The sequence below is a fragment of the Orcinus orca genome, chromosome 5, assembly GCF_937001465.1.
Source record: "Orcinus orca chromosome 5, mOrcOrc1.1, whole genome shotgun sequence".
Taxonomy (NCBI): Eukaryota; Metazoa; Chordata; class Mammalia; order Artiodactyla; family Delphinidae; genus Orcinus; species Orcinus orca.
In genome coordinates this window covers 31,950,645-31,973,303 of record NC_064563.1, presented here as the reverse complement: position 1 = coordinate 31,973,303, position 22,659 = coordinate 31,950,645, and the positions used below count along the sequence as shown (strand labels likewise).

Here is a 22,659-nt window from a genome sequence, read left to right as displayed (position 1 = left end):
GTTAACTGTGGGTTTTTCACATATAGCCTTTATTATGGTAAGTTAGTTTCTTCTATTCTTAGTTTGTTGAGTTTTTAAAAATCATGAATGCATTTGCATTTTTAATAACCAGAAAATTTCATTTAAAAATCAAGATTTCTGGGAATTCCCTGGCAGTCCAGTGGTAGGACTCGGCGCTTTCAGTGCTGTGGGCCCAGGTTCGATCCTTGGTCCGGGAACTAAGATCCCACAAGCCAAGGTTTCCCTGGTGGTGCAGTGATTAAGAATCTGCCTGCCGGGCTTCCCTGGTGGCGCAGTGGTTGAGAGTCCGCCTGCCGATGCAGGGGACACGGGTTCGTGCCGCGGTCCGGGAAGATCCCACATGCCGCGGAGCGGCTGGGCCCGTGAGCCATGGCCGCTGAGTCTGCGTGTCCGGAGCCTGTGCTCCCCAACAGGAGAGGCCACAACAGTGAGAGGCCCGCGTACCGCAAAAAAAAAAAAAAAAAAAGTATCTGCCTGCCAATGCAGGGGACATGGGTTTAAGCCCTGGTCCGGGAAGATCCCACATGCTGTGGAGCAACTAAGCCCGTGCGCCACAGCTATTGAGCCTGTGCTCTAGAGTCCGTGAGCCACAACTACTGAGCCTGTGTGCCACAACTACTGAAGCCCATGTGCCTAGAGCCCCTGCTCCACTACAAGAGAAGCCACCGCAATGAAAAGCCTGCACACCGCAACGAAGAGTAGCCCCGACTCGCCGAAACTAAAGAAAGCCTGCACAGCAACAAGGACCCAACGCAGCCAAAAATAAATATATTAAAAAAAATCTATCCCAGAAAGAATTAAAAAGAAAATCAAGATTTCTATCCCATATTTAAAAAATAGAAGATCTTTCAACACTGGATTCACATTTCCTTATGGTCTCTGAAGCTGAACGAACAGCTACTCTCCTTATACAGCATTCTCTTCAGACATGATCTCCATACAGACTTTTTACTCGTTTTACTTATCTAGAGGGATTTACTTTTGGGCCCCTGTAATCTTAATAGTAAACATTAATTTAGTGCTTGCTGGGTGCCCAACACTGTCCTAAGCCCTTTACATGTATTAGTTAATTTAATCCTCATAACAGCCCTGCATAGTAGGTTATTATTGTCCCCTTTTCTGATGAGGAATCTGAAGCTCAGAACTAGTAATTGGTGAAGTGAGCAAATGTGGTAATAGAGTAGTAAATGATAATGAAGAAAGAATTGATTGGGGGAAAATAGATAACTGTGCTTATTGTTGGTGCCCTTTGTTTTGTACACAATTTGAAGACTAAGGCAAGTGCTTGAATTTTGAGACAGCAAGTTGCCTCACTTACTTCAAGATTTGTGGTGTGCCAGGTATTTGAGGTTGATAAAAGTCTGAATGTTCCTAAAATGGGGTGTTACTGTGTGCCTCCCTGTGTGGATATACAAACCAATTTTTAGTTGCTTGGCCCAGAGTGCTACAAGAACTGAGTTTTGTGTCTAACTGCAAGAGTGAAGTGGTGGTGGTGCTGATGGGGGAAACACGTATTTTCACAACAGTAATCAGGAACTCTAGTAACTTCTTCAGGCTTTGAGGAATTTGAATCATTTTTTGGGATCAGAAAACAGGCCTCTTGAATAAAGGCTGTATGTATATGGAAACAAAACAAAATATATTTAAAAAATCTTTTCTGACATCTCTTTCTGTAGGAACAGCAAAATATTTCACTTTACTTTTTAGGTTGAAAGAATTTCAGCTGCCTTGCTCTCCATGTCAACATGATGTCATTTTCAAAAGAAACACTAGTCTAGTATTAAAAAATTGAAAAGCAGTATAAATCTTAACTGAAGTTTCTTTGAGAGGTACCTATAATGGACATGTTCTTTTTTCATCTGCCCATCACTTTTTTTTTTTTCTTGTGTATCCTTTTGGAGATATTCTGTCTAGACATGTATATTTGTATGTCCCTATACATTTCTATGTTTCTACCTGCCTATTGGTCTGTCTGTTTGTCCATTTCTCACTCTCTAGTCCCCCTCTTTCACACAAACAGCAACTTACATTCCACACTGGTCTGTACTTGGTTTTTTTTGTTGTTGTTTGTTTGTGTATTTCCTATCTTAACAGTATATTCTTAGAAATTGTTTCATATTGTTATCACAGTTTGTGACACCCAAATTTGCCCATCACTTTATGGGTTTTTTTCTGATAATAGAACCTTGAGTTTTCTTTGGAGAATGACTCCTCCCCCATTCTTTGTCCCCAGACTAAAGCATACGGTTGGGTATATGATCCAGAATTTGCTAATGAGACGTAATAAGATTTTATTGGAACTACTTGGAAATATGTGCTTTGTTTCTACTGGAATGATTAGCTATAAGGATGATATAGTTTCAACACTGGGGAAAGGTGGGGAGGTGGGGAAAAATCACTACATGAGAATAAACTCTTTGAAGTCCACAGAGAGAGAAGGAGTGACCATATCTTGATGACATTGTTTGCACCCTGGATCCAGCCATACCTGAAGCTATCTATTTATAGATTTTTTCAGTTAAATCAGTTTGCATTTTTGACAATTGTCGGAAAAAGTCCTCAATATTATAGCACAAAAGAAGAATTCCACTTATTACACATAACAAAACATCTAAAAATCCTTCTTCCTGTTTCTCAGTGTCTCTCAGTATCATTCAGAATGGCAGCTGTGCTAAATTCCTAGTCTCAAACCTCTCAAACTCAGATCACTCTACATCTTCATTTTTCTCACTCCCATCCTCAAAACTTTTCTGGCTCTCTTCCTCCCCCACTTCCTCCAAGAGAAACATAAAATCTAGCTGAGCTTTGTGGATGAGTCTAGCCTTCTGAGGCTCCTTTTGCTTCTGTTCCTCTACTCCTTACCTAGATCAGCACAGTTAATGCCCAGGTTGCTTTCTGAACAACAAAGGATCCTTCCTCTTCAAAATGAAGAAAGGCCAAAGATACTTGTTAATTTTCTGTTCTGGTCTCATTTGTATTCAGTACAAATAGGGGAGATATTAATTCTGTTTGCAAGCAGCTACTCCTGGGGTTACCTTTGGGTAAGTCTTGCCAAGATAATGCCTCGGTGTTTTGTTTTGTTTTTGTCTGTGTGCTTTTTGAAGGGGTGGGATGGGGAAAGAATTAAACTAGTTAAACCAGTTTGATCATTTTTACAAGCCAGAGAGATGGTCAGGCCTTGGATTCAGACCCAGCTGACATGGAGTGCTAGGGGCAATCGTTACTCACTCTATTGCCTTTTATTTCCTCCCTCTTTGGGAACATTCTTTGGGTTTTCTACTGAAACAGTCGGAGACTCTCATCAACAACCGCGTCACTCAGCAGCTCCTTCATAAACACATTTTTCAGACACTGTGCCCAAGACTCTTTTAAGTGTCCTAAGGATATCAACTCATTCAAAAGCAGCCCAGCTGCAATTGGGAGAGCACCAGCACTTGCTCCATAAAGATCTAGATTGTCTCTTCCCATCAAGAGGCACCCAAAAGTTCTATTGTGCTGGACACTTAGATGACCCCCAGCCCTTTTGTGGAACACATTGATTCTGAGTAGTCTGAATCCCATTCTTGGGTCTATTCAAACTGTCTTTGATACCCTCAGGCTGGGGGAACTTGGTGGGGAGATCACCTAGCATGATGGCTGCCTGGAGCCTGGGAGCTATCAAGATGACTCTGGGAGACATCTCACCTTTTAAAAGTCCCTTCCTTCTTTCTTTCTTCCTTCCTTCCAACATTTATTTATTTATTTATTTGGCTCCACCAGGTCTTAGTTGTGGCATGTGGAATCTTCGTAGCAGCATGCAGGATCTTTAGTTGGGGCATGCGGGATCTTTAGTTGCAGCATGCAGGATATTTTAATTGTGCCATGCAGGCTCTTAGTTGCAGCATGCAGGATCTAGTTCCCTGACCAGGGCACCCTGCACTGGGAGCATGGAGTCTTAACCACTGGACCACCAGGGAAGTCCCAAAAGTCTCATCTTTCTTTGACACATTTTTTTTTCTTATGAATCTTCCCAACCGCAGTGAAGTATTATAGTGTCCTGGAATAGTAGGAAAAAGGTGGTAGGATAAAGATGGCATGGCACATCCAGGGGATAGTTGAGAACTTAAGGAATAGACTATTTAAAAAGGTGTGGGCAGGTTTAAAGGAAACATCTGGGAGCGAGGCCTGCAGGGGCAAGGGCAGCAAGTGGTAAACAGGACTAAGAATGAACTGTAGGAGAGGGCCACAGGATTGGAGTAATGGCGTTCAGATAAAGAATGTAGCCACTGCTAATAGAATGGCCCTCTGAGAATGTAGGGGAGAGGTCCTGAATAACATCCTGCCCTGTGATCAACATTCTGCCCTGTGGTGGACCTCCTGCACATGCCTCCCATTGGCCAAAACCAGACAAAAGCCAGAGGACAGTTGACGTCGTCCATAAAAGTCAGTCCTGAGTCACAGAACAGGGTGGTGAGTGGATCTGGAAGGACAGAGGAAAAACCAGCAGTCATTTCCTATCTTTTCCTACAGCTAGCACCTTGGTTCAGGCCTCACCCTTTCTTGCCTGGCCTATGCTGATGGCCTTCCTGCCTGTCCTCGTGTCCCTGTTTCCAAGAAGCTGTATTCATTCAGCACGGGATTGGGGTATATAGACCTCCGTCCAGGAACCAGATCTGCAGCGTCAAGACCCTTGCCCCAGAGACCTCATCGGTAAAACACCAGGTGGAGCCGGGGGATGCCCGAAGACCTTCCCGGACCACGATTTACTGATGCTAGACATATTTTAAATATCAAGGAATCGACTTGCGACTTTTAAACGCAAAGGGACAGGTGGAAATGGATTGAGGCTGCCTCCCTGCCCCCTTCCAGAAAACCATGTCACTCCGGCAGACCGGCGATTGCTTCAAAACCATGTCACTCCGGCAGACCGGGTCTCTCGAAGGGCATAGGCTAAAGCGATCCCGGAAGGCACTTTCGCGGCGCCTGGGCCCTCCCACCGCGCGAGTAAGGGGCACAAATCCCCGGCGCTCCCCTTTGGTCTTCCACTTGGGCACCTGCCGGTGGGAAGCGAGGGGGAGCAGCGGAGAGCGCAGGCGCAGGGTTCGTGCCTGCGGCGCCGCTCTCCCTGCCCAGCCAGGCGGCCTGAGCCGCCCCTGCCGCGGTTTTCCTGGCGAAGCGCGCGGTGGCCTCAGTGGGCTCAGAGCCTGGACTAGGCGCGCGGCAGCGGGCAGCCCCGGCCGGAGCACCGGGCGCTCCTTCCTCGCCGCGACGCACAGGTAACCGGGCCCCGGCAGCCGGTCGGCAGCAGTGGACTGGGACCTTGACCCTGCCTGCCGGGCCGCCCCACCCGTAAGGAGTGGGAGCGTACCCCGAACCCCACACGCTCGCTTTTAGCCGAGGCACTTAAGAGGCCGACTCCCTCTTTGGGGGTTAGGCCGGGCCCTGGGCGAAGCGCCCCGCCCCCTTTACAAGCCTTTGCGGAGGCTCTGCTCGACGCCTGAACGGCTGCGGGGCCGCCACTTCCCGGCACTGCTCTCTTGGAAAACCTGGACGCCGGTTCGGTAGGGTCAGTATCAGCTGTGCGCCCCCGTTTCCTGCCACCGTCGCATGTATGGGTCCTTCCCCAGCCTCTCTGATAAAGGCCAGGAGCTACTGCTTTCCTTTCGCCCAGGAACCCACCCAAACAAGGGAGAGTCCCTATGGCGCCATGGGATCAATTTCAAATACAAACTTTTAAGAATGCTGGATGGTTTTAGAAATAGGGCCGAGAATGAGTATTTGCCTTTACTCTGTTGTCTGTCTCTGCCTCTTGGACGCCAGTCTATGTGGGTTGAGATTTTCGCGGAGATTAAACGGTTTGGAGAAATCTTTCCCCAACGAAAGGCGAGGGCAAGGAGGAAGGGCCAGGCCGCGGCCGAATGTAGCGGGTGGAGGCTCAGAGCAAGTCCGCTCAGCCTTCCCCACCTCCGGGGAGGAAAACAGGACCCTCCCTGACCCGGCTCCGGGCTGTAGAATTTCTACGCCTCGTGCGCCCGTTTGGCCTCTTTAGAGAGAAGAGGATGGCAGGGTGGCGCAGGCCAGCAGGAAGGGCGAGTGGGAGCGCTGCGCGGACCCGCATCTCCGGCCAGGCTTTTGCCGGGCTTGGCGAGGAGCGGGATGGAAAGCTGGCGTCTCAGTGACGATTGAGGGCCCGGAGATAGTGACGCACTAGGCGAAGAGGGCTGGGGACGCCTGGGGAAGGGGCGGTCTCCGCCAGCTTTACGGCTCGAAAGGACTCGATTGGGGTTGCCCGTGTCCGTGGTGCTGAAGTGCTTCAAGCTCCTTCGTCGGCTTACTTCCCGGGCGGCGGCCTGCCTTGCGGTTCTACTCCGCACCTTTGAGTAGCCGCTCTCCAAGGCAGGTGGCCAGAGTGGCGCCGGCTCCCTGGCTCGACACTGAAACCCTTTGCGGATGGATTGATGCTGGTTTCCCGCAGATAACATGAAGGCAAATGTGGCTCGCCCGGGGGTGCAGATAAAGCATATGCATAACAGGTTTGATTTACCTACATGGGAGGACACAGGGTGAGCATAAACATGAACTCTCACGTATGCATATGCATAGCATATGTAGGATGCATGTATGTGCATATGCACACAAACATTACGCACATGTAAATACACTCATTGGTTTTCAGTGCTATCACACACTACAAGTCACACATTTTCCCCAGAGCTTCTTGTGTAATCCATCTTTATTTTTTGACACGTTTCTGAACTCCGCAGAACCATTAACTTCCATAGTTATCTGTTCCCAAGTCACAGAACCTTGGGAACAGGTGAATTAAAGTGTTTGGTATTTTGCTGAGCAACGAAGTATTTACACATATTTTAATTCCAGAACAAAGATAGTCTAGAAAGATGTAAAATTGATATTGATACAAAAAAGATGTTGCTAAAGGAAGTTTAAACAAAAAGAATTAATGAAAAATTTAATACAGAATAGCTAGCTAACGATCTTATGGAAAGTTATAATCTGAAGAAAATATGACTAAGATGTATCATAATGCTGACAATTTCAAATATACTGGTGGGATATGGTTTGTGAACTCTGTAAAGATTACATATATACTTTTCAAAACATTGAATATCTGTGGTTTTTCTCTCATAAAATGTATGCTCACTGTAAGAAATTTAGGTGACAGAGAAATACATAAAACCAGAGAAAACCATTGTAAATAGATTTTTAAAAAATTGAAGCATAGTTGATTTACCATATTGTGTTAGTTTCAGGAGTGCAGCAGAGTGATTCAGTTATACATATATGCATTATATTCTTTTTTCTGATTCTTTTCCATTATAGTTTATTACAAGATATTGAATATAGTTCCCTGTGCTCTACAGTAAATCCTTGTTATTTATCTATTTTATATATGGTAGTGTGCATATGGTAGTGTGCGTTAATCCCATACTCCAATTTATCCCCCACTTCCCCTTTGGTAACCATAAGTTTGTTTTCTAGGTCTGTGCGTCTGTTTTGTAATTAAGTTCATTTGTATTATTTTTTTAGATTGCACATGTAAATGATATCATATAATATTTGTCTTTGTCTGACTTACTTCACTTAGTATGATAATCTCTAGGTCCATACATATTGCTACAGATTACATTGTTTCATTCTTTTTTATGGCTGAGTAATATTCCCTTGTGTATCTATCTATCTATATCTATACCTATATCTCTATATCTCACATCTTCTTTATCCATTCATTTGTTGATGGACAGTTTGGTTGCTTCAATGTCTTGCCTATTGTAAATAGTGCCTCTATGAACACTGGGGTGCATGTATCTTTTTGAATTAGAGCTTTCATTTTTTCTGGATATATGCCCAGGAGTGGGATTGCTGGATCATATGGTAACTCTATTTTTAGTTTTTTATGGAACTTCCATACTTTAACAGATTTTCTCTTAGATGAACACACATGCATTTTAAATGGACCAATCTTCTGTTGGTTGCATTTTCACTATGTAATTTATCATTAATGTCTTTCAAACCAATACATATAAAACTAGGTCATCATCATTAAGTGTTGTATAATATTGCACTATGTGGGCAGAACATAATTGGTTTAAGCAATCTTATAATAATGAACATTTATTTATTTCCAATTTTTGCTGCTATTAGACAGTTCTGCAAATAATATCTTTGAACAAACATTTGTGCACTTATTTATTTTCTTAGAAAAAAAATTCTAGAAGTGAAATTGATCATTCAATGGATATGTACATTTTATGTTTTGATACATTGATTTGTTTATTTATTTGTTCAATTATTTCGTCTCCTCCCTTGTGTGCTTTATTCTTTACTATGTTCTCAGTATCTACACAGTGTCAAATATATGTGTATTCAAGAAATATTTGTTGGAAGAACACTATTTCTAGATTGTTCTACAGAAAAGATGTACCAATATATACCAACATAAACACTGAATTAGAATGTCAGTATCCCCACACTATCACCAAAATCAGGGTTTTCTTCCAATTGGATAGGCAGTAAAGAGCATCTTTTTATATATTTATTGGTCATACTTATTTTTGTTTTGTGAGTTTCCAGCTCGTATCCTTATTTTTCTATTTTTCTTATATTCTTTTTCTTATTTGTAAAAACTCTTTGTATACTGAAGACTCTGTTACATGTTGCAATTTTTTCTTGATTTTTTTATTTTTAAACTTTATATTTTCTGCTGTATGGAAAATTTCAGTTTTTATGTAGTCAAATATATCTTTCCCCTTCCCTTGTATAAAAAAATTTAAAAAAATCATTTTATTGGCTGCACCATGAGGCTTGCATTATCTTAGTTCCCTGACCAGGGATCAAACCTGTGCCCACTGCAGTGGAAACGTGGAGTCCTAACCACTGGACTGCCAGGGAACTCCCAGATTCCCTTAATTTAGTTAGAGTTAAGAGATAGAAGATAGAGTTAGGTTGCAGCATTGTGGCAACCAAAGCTCTGCACCACAACTAATTAGACCCAGAATTAGAGGTCTCTGGTTAAAAGGGTGACTTTCTTCAAAGGGGACCAGCTATGCCATTCTCCTAGCATTTGTTGAGTCTGGCAATGCCCTAGGGCCTGGGGATTCCAAGAAGAAGATAAGGACACAATCTCTGTTCTTGGAGCAGGAACACTTTATCAGGGGTTTGTGTTACATACACAATTCACATTGATACCTTGTATCAAGGACTGTAACAGAGTCCTGTAGAAACTGTTCTTGAGTCCAGAGGAGGAACAGATTGTTTAGTGAGAGCCTTCTCCAAGTAGTTCGCCTGGAAGTTTGTGGGGACGTGGGTGGGAATTTGCCAGATATTGCTTTGTTGGGTAGTAAGTAGTTGATGGCCTCAAGTTGGAGTGGAAGCTGACAGTCTGGATTTGAAGGCTGACTGCCATAGTTAGCTCCTTGTAAGCTTGGGCAAGTTACTGAAGCTTGCTGATCTTCACTTAATTTTTTTTCTTTTTAAAGAGGGACTGATATTAGTGCCTGCCTTGTTGGGGTTGTTGTGGGGTTAAGTAAGATAATACACACTGAGCCCTTGGTATAAGCCTGGTGCATAGTAGTCTAGTCTATTTATTTTCTTGCCTTTCTATAAAGTTGCATGTAAATCACTCTGGACAAGTGATTATTGATCCCATTGTCAGAGCTCTTAAGGGTAAAACTATGAACTGTTTGTGTCTTCTGAATCTGTGAATAATTCTCCTAATCTGGAAATTTCTCTCTTAATGTTGCTTAAATCCCAAGCTGCTGCTTTTTACTGATTCTCATGCTAGTCTGAAATTGTCTAGTCTGAAATTGCCATTACTTTTGCTTTGTTCTCTAGTACTCTGATGTTAAAGCAAATACATATTTAATTGTATAACTTCCTTTAATGTGTATAGCACTTGTTGTGTCTGTTTTGTGGTACTTGTTAGCATATTTCTTTTCTCCAAAATGAACATGTAAGTTCTTTAAGAGAAAGCGTATGTTTTCTAGATTTTTTTAAAAGTTATCTTTTATTACCATTGTCTGTTTTTTAAAAAATTTAAAAATTAATTATTTTTGGCTGCATTGGGTCTTCATTGCTGCACATGGGCTTTCTCTAGTTGCGGTGATCAGGGGCTACTTTTCACTGCAGTGTGCAGGCTTCTCATTGTGGTGGCTTCTCTTGTTGCGGAGCACGGGCTTCAGTAGTTGTGGCGCAAGGGCTTAGCTGCTCCGCGGCATGTGGGATCTTCCCGGACCAGGGCTGGAACCCGTGTCCCTTGCATTGGCAGGCGGATTCTTAACCACTGCGCCACCAGGGTAGTCCCTGTTTTCTTAATTTTATCTCTCATACTATCTTAGCACAGTGCCTTCCACATCATAGGCACCTAGTAAATATTGACCAAATGAAGGAATAAACATAAATGCATGAGGCTGCCAGAATAGCTGGTGTGATCTCAGGCTGCCCTCATAGAAACAGGATCTCCTGACTAGGAGAGATCATAGAAACCGGTATATGTTCAGAGAAGAATGGTTAAGGTAAGATGAAAACCACGATTATACGTGGAATAATTGAGAAAGAGAAGATTTTCAGTTTGTAGAAGAGAAAACTCATGATAGGAGACCTGGGACGGGGAGGGTAGGAAATAGTAGTTCCTGATACTGAAATGTCATGTGGAAGAGGGAATTAATTAGTGATCCCAGAGCAAATATGTAGGAACAGACACTGGAGATTACATATAGAGAGATTTTTGACTCAATGTTAAAAAAGAATTTTCTAACAATCAGAATGACTCCCAGGTGGCTGCCTTGAGAAGGAATAAGTTTTCTGTGACTGTAAGTTCAAATGGAAACTGTACTATTTGTTGGGGTTGCTGTAGAGGCTAGAGTTACTTTCAAAGAAATTGGAGTAGATGAACTCCACAGCCTTTTTCAACTCTCATGGTCTTTAATTCTATGCATATTATTATAATTTGTATATAGTTACCCTATAGTAAATATATACATGTTAATGTATATACTGTATTTGGATAAAGAAATATATATATATGTATGTACTTATCATATAATCTCATTATTATCATATTGCCTAAATTAATGAAGGATGAAAATTTCAAAAACTTGATCTTGATTATTTAAAACATACTACTAACATCCTTTTTTCTTGAGGACAACAGTTTATAAAATATTGTTCTACATGAACACTGTGTGCTTAAACTACAGTAAACAAGTTTAATAATGTTGTTAGCATCTCAAATGTAAATAAATATTTTTTTCAATTTCTAAATTGAATCTAAAAAGAGAAAACAAGTAAGTGAACCAGAGTCAGCTTGTCCTGATTCAGATGAGTTGTGATGTAAAGTTCAGGATTTCATTACCACTATCACCATCATCGCTAACATTTATTTAGCATTTACTGTATACCTAGCTCTGCTTTAAGCACCTCACACATATTAACTCATGTACTTCTCCCAAAAAATCTAGGTAGATTCTGTTATCCCCAGTATATTTTTTCATATTTTATTTAGAAATAATTTCAAACTTACAGAAAACTTGCATGCATAGTCCAATGAACTCTTGGGGTGAAGGGTAATTCTTATATATACTTCATCCCAAGTTCTCCAATTATAAACATTTTACAATGCTTGCTTTGTCATTCATTCATATACTTTCTCTTTTTTTCTGAACCAGTTGATAATAAGCTGCAGATGTGATGCCTAATTACCCCTAAGTACTTAAGCAGGAAGACTACACTTAAGTAGTTTTCCTTAAAGACAAGACACCCTCCTGCATAACCACAGAATTATCACCAAAATGAGGAACTTAAGACTGATATAATTCTGCCATTGAATCCGCAAACCTCATTCAATATATGCCATTTCCCCCAATAATTTCCTCTTCAGAAAAATGTTTTTTATTTCTCGTCTGGAGTTAAATCCAGGGTTATGAATTGCATTTAGTTGTCCTGTTTCTTTAATCTTTAATTTGTGACAGTTCCTCATTTCTTCCTTGTCTTTAGTGACCTTGACATTTTTGAAAGTTCAGGCCATTAATTTTGTAAGACGTTCCTCATTTAGGTTTGTCTGATGCACGTTATGCATTTTTGGCATAGTTACACATTTTTGTCAGGAAAATGATAGAAGCAATACTGTGTTTTTTTCAGTGGATCTTATTAAGGGATACAATATTGATTTGTCTTTTTGCTGGTGATGTTAACTTTGATGACTTGGTTAAGGTGATAACTTCTCCACTGTAAAGTTGTTATTTTTCCCTTTGTAATTATAAGCATTTTGTGGGGAGACACTTTGAGACTATGTAAACATCCTATTCTTCAACAAACTTTTGGTCACTTATTTTATGATGGTTCTTGCTCAAATAAATTATTACTATGATGATTGCCAAATGGCAATTTTTCCAATTCCAACATTCATTTGACCTTTACTAGTTGGTATTCTGTTGTAAGGGAGAGTTTTCTCTTCCTTTATTTATTTGTTTGTTTATTCATTTATTTACATTAGTTTGGACTTGTGGATTTCTATTCTATTAGGTGGATTATAACCAATTACTATGATTAATGATTATTGACTTTGATGCTGAAATTGTTACAGATTTGGCCATTCGAATCCCATTCAAGCTGCTTGTTGTGTTGTTTTGACATCTCTATTATCAGAGTACTTTCTAGTGTAAGATATTCCAGGCTCATCTTGTACTTTTCCTGCCCCAACCATTTCAGTCATTTCAAAAGCTATTTTTCCAAAGAGCCCAGCTTCCTTTTAGTAGAGAATGCAAGATCTGGGTGCTAGGTGTGGTCATTGCTACTGGAGTATTGTTACTTTAGGGCCATCTTAGCAGACAGAACTGGGAAACTCTTAAGCACATCTATATTTATTTCTATATCTATTCATCTATTTATATTAAAATGTGTTTATTCTAATATCTTCAACTGCACACCAACACCACAGTGCTCATTCTAGTCTTCACCCTTTTTCTGTTTGTATCTTCCTTCTCTGATGGTAAGAAATCTGGTTCCCATTATCTTCAGGGTATTGAACTATTTCCTCATTCTCCCTTTATATAACCAATATCCTGACCTCGTGGGCCATCCCCTTGGCCCCAATTTCCTCCTCAGACCCAGTCTTGCTGCCTCCACCAGCCTCCTCACAGCCTTAAGTTACACAGCTAGAAAGTGGTGGAGCTGGGGGGGGGGGGAAATGCAAAGTTGCTAATTACTTGACTGAGAGCCCTTTATTGGGACTTCAAGCCCAAGGGTATCTATTGTGAAACTGCTCCTGTGAAGATGCTCAAGGAAAGGGGGCCCTTGGGCTAATGGGATGAAGATTTAACCAGGCAGATTGGCAGCCCTCAGGACTGTGCCTTCCATGAGAAACTTGGAGAGTGAAGGATGGAAGCTGCCAAATGATGCTACCTGCCAAGAACGACAGTGAGGGGATTCTCCAAAATTGGTGCAGTTCAGTAATCAGCCAGCACCTCCACTGCAACAAATCTCCACTATGTTTTTACTATATTGAGAGCACATTCCGTTAGGACAGAAACATATCACTGTGCTATTATTTTTAAAGAGGAAATATTGCTTTTATTAGCAGCTCCTTAAATTGAAATTCTAGGAGATGGATGATGGTGTCCGCTGTTTTAGTGCTGACTCCATTTCCTGGTCCAGAAGATCAGAAATCTGTTCATGTTTTAGAAAACAGCATGAGGTCCATCTGTTCAGGTCAGATTTTTCCACATTAACACAGAGATTTATAGAGTGGTAACTTATGTAAGAAAAACTAATGATGATTATATTCTTTGCTGTCATTTAGGATCCATACTATTTTTTTTTGTTAGCCCTGAAAATATAATAAAGCACGCACACATGCGCAATGAATTAATTCTTTCAAACACTATGTATAATAAAGGCATCCTCCTTAGTTTATGTAGTATTTCACCTCTGTTTTGGTTTGGGTTCTACACACCATCCATCCAGTTTCTCTCTGTAATATGGTCTGTTTATCCACAATTTTCTTTGCAACAGAAGGCACAGAAATATAAGAGCTACATTTGGCTTCCTGGGTGACATTTTGTCTAACTGAAATACCGAGTAATGACTTTTTTTCCTCTAATGAAAATAGCTTGATTTTTTTCCTGGATTTTAAAGTAAATGCATGCTTATGTGGAAAATTAACCTAAAAAGTAAAAAGAAGAAAGTGCTGAATAATTGAAATTTCACCATCTGTAAGTATAGATATAAATTGTTTTATATAAAGTCATACCATGAATACTCTTTTATACCCTTCTTTTTCTTAGCAATGTGACATGAAGGTTTTTTAATGTCTATATATACATATATAGTATCTTTTTTGATGACTGCATAATATTGCATTGATGTTTTTATTTAACAGGTCCCTCATTAAAGGACAATTAGGTTATTTCCAGTTTTTCATTGTGTAAAGAAAGCCATGATGAATATCATTGCTTGCCATCTTTATGTACTTTACTAGTGATCTCCTTAGGATATATTCCTGGAAATGGCATTGCTGGGTCAAAGAGTTCACACATTTTAAATTTTGGTACATGTTGCTGGTAAAATTAACTGCTGATGGGATGGATTATACTGTGCTTTTCCTTCCTATACAATGTCCCTGCCAGTGATGGGACTTTATAAAGTCTCTTTTCAGCTTTGCAGTAGCATTATATATTTGTGTGTGTTCTCTAAATAGCATTAAAGGAGTGGAACGACTTTAATAAATGTAGGTATGCCACTTAAGCAACCAGATGTTGTCAAGTTTCATTCAAAATCTGACTTACAGTTTGAAACAAGTTGCCATCTGTTCACCATTTTTCAATTGCTTTACGTTATTTGAGTTTAATAAAATTTGAGATGTGAGTGGTGTCTACAGTGTGAAGAATCAGTTATGATCAAATGAAACCAAATGTGTACAATTTTGAACTGATTCATTTGGCATTTTCATAAATCTTGGCCTCGAGAAAATTCAGGCTTGGCTTTTTCATGGATAAACAGCAGCCAGAACAGGGCGAATGTGAGCAGGTGGTATATGTAGTATTTGAGGGATTTGAGAGTAGGCTGTTGATCCTGGGTGTTCCTTTTTTGTTCAGGGACTGGTGTAAGACCTGGGGGGTTGGCAGCCTTCTTTGAACTCAGCTGGGCTATTTGATCCTCTCTAGTGAGAATTAGGTAAAGAATAAACAACCAATAAGTACAACTTTAACAAGATATCAGAACAGTGCTGTAATCTGTTTTATATTTAATTAGCATCTAACCTAATTGGTGATTTAACCACTTAGATACATACAGAAAAGATCATGGAAACAGAAAAGGATCATTTTATTCCTTCCCCTCCCCCTTCTAGCGATGACTTCCTGCCACTCTTGACAGATTCACCCAGCACAGCTGAATTTAAAGATGCTGATTCACTGTAAACTAATTCTGCTTTTTTTAGAAAAAAAAGACAGTAGGGGGCTTCCCTGGTGGCGCAGTGGTTGAGAGTCCACCTGCCAATGCCGGGGACGCGGGTTCGTGGCCCGGTCCAGGAGGATCCCACGTGCCGCGGAGCGGCTGGGCCCGTGAGCCATGGCCGCTGAGCCTGCACATCCGGAGCCTGTGCTCCGCAACGGGAGAGGCCACAACAGTGAGAGGCCTGCGTACTGCAAAAAAAAAAAAAAAAAAAAAAAAGACAGTAGGAAAGTAAGTGGTAGATGATAAATATATATTCAATGGGAATGGCATATTTTATGCAAATTGATAAGTCCACTGCTTCAGAGATGAGAAAGGCTCTTTCCTGGAAGGGGAAGTGTCGATTATAATCGGTGAAAGACTCTTGCATTTCAGCAAGTTCTTAGCTGCCAGCCAACACATTCATCACAGTGTGCCAGAATGGATTTTAAAACGGTACAACATAAATTGCTCTTTTCCAAATCAGGCATCATCACCCTCACACAAGCCAAGTCAACCCGCTTATCTGAAAACTGCCACATAAGGCTTTTTTTCAATCTCAGTTAACCTTTTCCTTTCCTGGTATGCACGGTTCATTAGAGTCTACTAAAGTCATTAGCCACGATTGAGTACAGAGGAGACGGGCTTCTCCAGTTTTGCCTACACAGCAACTAACATGCCCAGAACTTCCAAGGTGATGGTAACATAGAATATTTAGGCCAGCTCTAACCAGAATGATAACTCTCATCCCCAGCCCCCTTTCCCACCTTCTGCTCCTACAAATTTAATGATTTCTTTTTTCTCATTCTTGTCCTTCCCAGAGCCAGCTGTTGACTCCTAGCAGCTCCTGCACAGCTGATAGTCCCTGGCTATCCCTTTCCTAACCTCCTGCCCTAGAACTGTCAGCCGAGTCTCCAGCTCAAACTTGCGCTAGGCCTCCTGTTTGGTGCATCTCTCCACTACTCCTTCCTGCCTTTCCCCGACCCCATACCCATCCCATCCGATCTCTCTCCTTACCTCACCTCATCTCCAAGTCCTTTAGCTGTAATTCTCTCCTCTCCTATAACCCATACCGACACAGCCCAGCAACATCCTGAGGCCTTGCTCTCATTCTCCCATAGCCCAGCATAGCGCAATTCTTCTTAGCTCCCTTAGACCACATTCTACCTTGTTCCTCCCGGCCTGGCCTACTCTGGAATCCAGTATCTATTGCCCTTCTTAGTTCAGCTAAGCAGCCTTCATCCCCAGCTCAGCCAGCCACGACCCCAACTTCAGCCTATCTCAGCTCCATCTAAGGAGCCTTGACCCACATCCATTTGGGCAGCTTCTGCTGTTCAGCCCAGAATAAGAATTCTTTCTCACCTAAGTATCCCTCTTCTAAGCGATGTTAGCTAGCATGCTGAGGAGTTTATCATTCAGCCTAGTGTGCCCCGAACCTCTTCTCACCTGGAGTGAGTGAGCTGTCATACCATTCTGGTGCTGTTGTGCATCTGTTAGCACAGGGAGTGATCCTCACACAGGATGTCACCACAGACCTGTCACCAGCAAAATAGAGCAATGATGATGGATTTAGAGTGGTTCATCCACATTCCTCCCCTGTTTCTTCTAAGTAAGAAGGTGAATTTGAGGGCTTCCCTGGTGGCACAGTGGTTGAGAGTCCGCCTGCCGATGCAGGGGACACGGGTTCGTGCCCCGGTCCGGGAACATCCCACATGCCACGGAGCGGCTGGGCCCGTGAGCCATGGCCACTGAGCCTGCACGTCTGGAGCATGTGCTCCGCAGCGGGAGAGGCCGCAACAGTGAGAGGCCCACGTACCACAAAAAAAAACCAAAAACCAAACAAAAAAAAAGAAGGTGAATTTGAGAGACGGTTGGCAGGGTCAGGAGATGCAGTCATTGACTATGGAGACAAAAGCTAGCTGTTGCTACAGTAATACAAAAGTGAGCCCTAGTGAAGAGCTGGACTATCAGGGTCAGAGCACTAAAATCAAATTCCACGATGCAAGAAGCTAGCTATCTCTCAGACTCCCAGAGTAAATTATTTTTTCTCAAGAGCAAGAAGTGCATGGATAGAGTGAAGGATTACATATCCTACTAATTTTTAGGCCAAATGTCAGTTTATTACTGGCCAACAATGTGAATATAAAGATCAGAATTCATCCCCAAGGACCCCCAATGTAACATTTTGGGGATAAACACCTAAGAGTAGCTACCATCAGTTATATTCACAAATTATGTGTGAAAAAACCCAGTTTATAGCCAACTTAAAGTCCAGTCTAAGATTGTATCATTTTTACTCTGAAAAATCTAAAATGTGGAGAGTAATCACTTCTGGCTAGTGTAAATGAAAATACTAAGTAATTAAGCAATCATTTCAACACAGGATTAATAAAATATAATATTTCTGTCAAATATTCAGATGACTACTTTGAAGTATTTTGAAGTAAAGACGTTGTCCTTATTTCATGAAGTAACTTCTAATATATTAACATTCATTGCTCTTAAGTGAATTCGAAGTATAACTTATTTTAGCCACCGAAACATTTTGAAAATGGAAAAAAAAAAAAAGGTAAAACCAAGACTTTTTTTGGTCTTTTAAATTCCAAATGCTCAATGCCAACGTTTCAGTGAATACCCTTACTCCCTCTGTTCATTCAGTCTGATTTCATTGCCATTTCCTTATTTCTTTCTTGGTGGGTGGTTCAGGATCTCTTTCACAAGACAAGGAGGCATGAGGAATGAGGTTGAAGGGCTTTCCTATTTTTAGATTGAAAATTCTTCAATAATGTAGCTCAGATGAAAGTTGTCTCAATCCAAGAAGTTTGCAGGGATGCTGACCCCTCTCCCAGATATATCTTGGCTGGGCTGCTGTGACAATCCTGGGCCAGCATGGGGCCAGCATAGAGTCCAGTGGCAGGCCAAACCAGGAGAAGGCTTCCTCAGGGTTCTGGAACCAGTATCTCTAGCACAGAGACTCAGAATTGCAGCCAAGCAGCAAAGATAACAGTGTGAGGACAATCTCAGAGGTGAAACCAGGACAGAAATGGGAGAATGAACAGCAGAGCTTGTGATAACTGATAGCAGGATGGGACAGAGTTCAAGGAGCGGTTGTAGAATGCAGTTCAGGAATGAGTCTTTATTTTTGTTCAATATTTGTTAAGTGTGCTCTGTGTGCTAAGAATACAAATATGAATGAGAACTCTCTTGCCTTCGTGGAACTCACAGACCACAAAGGAGATTGTGACTTGGCAAACTCCCTTTAGGTGGTGCCTAGATCTGTTGAGAGAGTAGGCATGGCAGATTTAAGGAGCTACCCTGGGCTGTTGCAAAACCCAGAAAACTTGAGATGTGCTGAAAAGTCCTGCCCAGCATGGATGTGGGAGGAGATGGAGTCATACTGTGATGGCTCCTGACTTCTCTGTGGCTCTGAGTCTTCTCAGAAACAGCACTTTAAAAAAATCAGAGGTCTGAGTGACTTCTAATACTTGTCTCTTGGCCTGGTTTGCTAGCTGGGCCTAGATGAAGATTTGAGTAGACAGAATGCGTAAGGAAGTTATAATAAACTTGCCTTGATAGTTGTATTTCCAGAGAACTATCTAAGTAATCACATAAAATTTAAAAGGTTTCTAGTAGAGGATGGCTTGAAGGAATTATTCGGATTCTGTCTTAATTAGCAGTCCTAAGTTATTTACAATTGACATGTATTTCTTCAGTATGAGCTCAAAGTGCTGTCTACCCATCTTTATGAAAATCTTATGTTATTCTTACTCCAGACTACCAACCAATCCTGGTTGATTCTTTCAAAAATCTATTCTAACTTTCTTGATAAATTTTAGCCTATTTTTTTGAAACAGTAACCACATGAGGAACAAAATGTAAGCAAATTGTCTACTATGAATTACTGTTGTTCACCACCCTGTCTCATCAAGAAAAGAATTAATAGCAATTTAAGACTATTGGAAGGGATCACCAGCATTATCTTCAGTCTTTGGTTCATTAGACTGGCATTATATGTGAATGAATACTCTTCCATAAATTTCAAAATATTAATGCTTTATTGGCATCTGTATTAAAATAATATTGTTAAAAGCAGAATAAGCAGGAGAGGTTCCTTGACTGGTGGGATTCAATTTTACATATCACATGGTGTAATACACAGTGCATCTGTGTATATGGCAAGGTTTAGTTACAGATAACAAAAATCACTCTGGCTCTTTCAATCAGGAAGAGATATAATATAAGGAATCAGAAGTCTCTCAAATCATTGGAAGGGCTGGAGGAGCAGATTTTAATCTGGGCCTCCAGGCACATTTCCTAGAGTGCATTGTTTTATCCTTTAAAAAAGTTCCAAATTTAGAAATTTGTAAACTATAAGTAAGCCTTCTTGCTATAGAAACAGATCAGAGAGGAAAATAACCATTTTTTCTATACTAGTAACAAAATATTCACAGTACTTGGCTAACATGAAGGAAGCAAGCTAGTACTTATTGAGCACCTGCTATGTGCCAGGTATTGTTCTAGATGCTTTTGATCCATCTTTTCATTAAGTCCTTAGTAATAACCTTTCCAAGTTAGTAATATCAGCCCATCTTACAAATGAAGAAACTGATGTTTAGAAAGGTTACACGATACATGCCCAGGCAGAAAGTGATAGAGGTAGAATTCAAGCTCAAATCTGCTGCCTCAAGAGTTGGTTAGACCTGTTGTCCAGCATTGGTTATTTTTATATATATATAAATTTATTTATTTATTTTATTTTTGGCTGTGTTGGGTCTTCGTTGCTGTGCATGGGCTTTCGCTGGTCGCAGCGAGTGGGGGCTACTCTTCATTGCAGTGCGCGGGCTTCTCTTGTTGCGGAGCATGGGCTCTAGGTACGTGGGATTCAGTAGTTGTGGCACACGGGCTCAGTAGTTGTGGCTCGCGGGCTCTAGAGTGCAGGCTCAGTAGTTGTGGCACGTGGGCTTAGTTGTCCTGCGGCATGTGGGATCTTCCCAGACCAGGGATTGAACCCATGTCCCCTGCGTTGGCAGGTGGATTCTTAATCACTGCGCCACCAGGGAAGTCCCCCAGCATTGGTAATTAATCTATCTGGTGGTATCCAACCAAAGTTCTGATTCAGTATTTAATGACTACATCCAACAGGGCAGTTTACTCAGCCCTTGAGAGGTGTTTTATAATTCACTTTATTTCTAGATGATCCATGACGATGTGGTTGTTAAAAGCAGATGTCTCAAACAGTACCACAGGGGTAAGCAGCCAGCAAATATTTTCTATGTCAGGCTAAAATAATCTTGTCCATGCCACTTGACCCAGAACTTTGTAGTCTCATCCAACACTTTTCTAGATCTTAAGAAGACCAACAATTCTTTTCTGGGGAAAATCATGGATTACATGCAGCCAGTTCTTTTCCACACCAATACTAAGTGTTTGGATCTTTTCTCTAAGAACACAAATCTGATCTTTAGACATTCACAAAATGATGGTGTCTGAGTTTTCTGTTTGCTGCTGTAACAAATTACCACAAACTTGGTGGCTTAAAACAACATGAATTTATTATCTTGCAGTTCTGTAAGTCAGAGGTCCAGTTCGGGGTATCAGTGGGCTAAAACCAATGTGTTGGCAGGGTGTATTCCTTTCTGGACATTCTAGAGAAGGATCCACTTCCTTGCCTTTTCCAGCTTCTAGAGGCTGCCCACACCCCTCGACTCATGATTCCCTTCTATCTTCAATGCCAGCAACAGCAGGCTGAGTCCTCACATTGTGTCACTCTGACTTTGCTTCTGTTGTCACATCTTCTCTGTCTCTATTTTCCACTTTTAAGGGTCCTTGTGATTACATTGGGCCCAACCAGATAATCCAGGATGGTCTCCCTATTTTAAGGTCAGTTGATTAACAGCCTTAACTCCATCTGCAATCTTAATTCCCCTTTGTCATATAAGGTAAAGTTCTGGGAATTAGGATGTGGACATCTTGGTGGGGCTTGGGGGGCATTATTCTGCCTACCATGGATGGTTACTTTGCAGAGTAGTATGGAAGAAAGGGCTTGGGAAGGCAGACCTGGACCTGAATCTTGTCTCTACCATTAATTAGTTATGTCACCCACTAACTGGCAAGTTACCCAACCTCTCAGAACCTATTTCCTCATATCTAAAATGGAGATTATAATACCTACTTCATAGAGTTGTTTTGACCTTTAAATGATAAAATAAAGTTCTTAATATATGCCTGTCACAGAATAGAGGCTAAATAATCATAGCTATCCTTATAATTAGAGAATCTAGAGCCATATTCAGGATGAAACAATCCAAAAGAGTACTTCCCAGGTACTTCGAGGCATCTGTGCTTGATATTTCCTGTGGTTTCATTTTTCCTTTAACTCTAGTTGAATGGTTGCCTCAAATCCTTTCAAAACCAGTGTATTGATCCTAAATAAACACAAAAAATGAATGAAGACACACTTTATCTCACTATTGGTCTCAGCTAGTTTCTCTCTGTAGATGACGTCTGAACAGAGAGCAAAGAGGAAACATGAATCCTCTTGACTTATCTTTTATTTATTCTTTCACAATCTTCCCCTGGCCATCAAAAACTGTTTCCTCATTTACATTCAGGGAAAACGTCAACATTGTTATCTGTACCTTTTCACATATGTGACTTTTCCTGTGATGGTTATGGATCTACCCCTGTGTAAAGGATCAGTGGCAGCTGGTCATCCCATTTACCTTTAAACTCTCAGAAGGCTGAAGTTAATGATTGACCTGTTGTGTTCAGAACCCAATATTGGATCCATATTAACTAGCCATTAAAAATGATGTTGTAGAATATTTAATGACATGGAAAAATGTGTACAATGCACTGATAAGTAGAGGGGAAGTTATAAAATAGGATATAGTGGTTGATACCATGTTTGGGGAAAACAATGTTCACAAATAGAAAAAGACCTGGAAGGGTCAGTAGTTATCTCTGGGTGGTAGGATTATGAGTTGTTTTTATTTTCTTTGCTTTCTCACCTTTCTCAATTTTCTACAATAAGCATATATTGCTTTTGTAATAGGAATAAACAAAATGTGTTTTTTTCTAAAGGGCTGATGGTGGTAAATAGCTTCTCAGTCAAGCTTGTCCTGAACAAGCCCAGGGAATCCTGATGAGGAACTGCTGTGGTCTTGTTGGTGGGACTCACTTGACTGGGCCAAGCTATGAGACATGCTCTGG

General features: G+C 41.2%; 1 protein-coding gene across 4 annotated transcripts in view; it reads left to right on the top strand.

Annotated features, from left to right (window-relative positions):
* The first annotated feature begins 4,578 nt into the window (after window positions 1-4,578).
* SLC35G2 (solute carrier family 35 member G2) overlaps window positions 4,579-22,659 on the top strand; it is a 32,657-nt gene continuing 14,576 nt past the window's right edge. Inside the window, exon 1 of one of the 4 annotated variants that reach the window (XM_004278942.3) lies at window positions 4,579-5,276. The gene's annotated coding sequence lies outside the window, so the exon portion shown is untranslated. Of the gene's footprint in view, window positions 5,567-5,600; window positions 6,564-13,956; window positions 14,229-22,659 lie in introns of those variants that run through there. The other 3 variants (XM_033404085.2, XM_049710101.1, XM_049710102.1) reach the window with 3 other exon arrangements.